The sequence below is a fragment of the Plectropomus leopardus genome, unplaced genomic scaffold (genome assembly GCF_008729295.1).
Source record: "Plectropomus leopardus isolate mb unplaced genomic scaffold, YSFRI_Pleo_2.0 unplaced_scaffold89284, whole genome shotgun sequence".
Classification (NCBI taxonomy): Eukaryota; Metazoa; Chordata; class Actinopteri; order Perciformes; family Serranidae; genus Plectropomus; species Plectropomus leopardus.
Genome location: NW_024698434.1, coordinates 1 through 745, shown reverse-complemented (window position 1 = coordinate 745; position 745 = coordinate 1). Strand labels below are relative to the sequence as shown.

The 745-nt window shown below is 47.2% G+C and overlaps 1 non-coding gene across 1 annotated transcript; it reads right to left on the bottom strand.

The window, feature by feature from the left end:
- Positions 1-306: 306 nt before the first annotated feature.
- Positions 307-378, bottom strand: trnad-guc. The gene has a single exon. It is a non-coding gene; the product is annotated as a tRNA-Asp (tRNA).
- Between the last annotated feature and the right edge of the window lie 367 nt (positions 379-745).

Here is a 745-nt window from a genome sequence, read left to right as displayed (position 1 = left end):
CTGCCATAGCCTCTCAGGGTCCTCTCATCCACCAGGGACAGCGATGTAAAGAGGTTGTCATTGTGGTTCAGTGGTAGAATTCTCACCTGCCAAGTGGGAGTCCCAGCCAATGCAAATATCCTTTGCTTCGATGAAAATGTGCTAATTGGCCTTATATGTGTGCTTAGTCTGTCAGTGAGCCATCCGGAAATCACTATTACAGTGCTCTTGCTCTTGCTGCCACTTTTCCAGCTGATTCAGCATATTGTTTAGCCATATGACATGGATGAGGTGAGATGATGCAGCACATTTGAAAAGGCAGCTAACCTCCCCATCGGGGAATTGAACCCCGGTCTCCCACGTGACAGGCGGGGATACTCACCACTATACTAACGAGGAGTTGTCTGTGAAATTCAGCCCTCCACGCAATACTGGTGGAGTATATCGGTGTATCGGTGTACCTTGACTGAAACTGCAGTGTCAGGTTTGTTATGTAGCAACGAATTGCTTTCAAAAAATCAGTAGGAGAAAACAGCCCAAATTTCCATGCAGTTCCCGTGTCTGGGCTGTTCATCTCGACAGATAAGACACACTTTGGGCACCGACACACCGAGCCCACAGTCGTCCGACGCTCAATGTCAGATCTTTGGTGGGGGGGGGTTTAGTTCTTTTGCTGCTTCTTTGTAAAGTCCACGTTCATGTCCTTAGTTTTTCAGACTTTGGACATAATGTATATTATCCTGACGTATTATCCTGAGTGCCACTG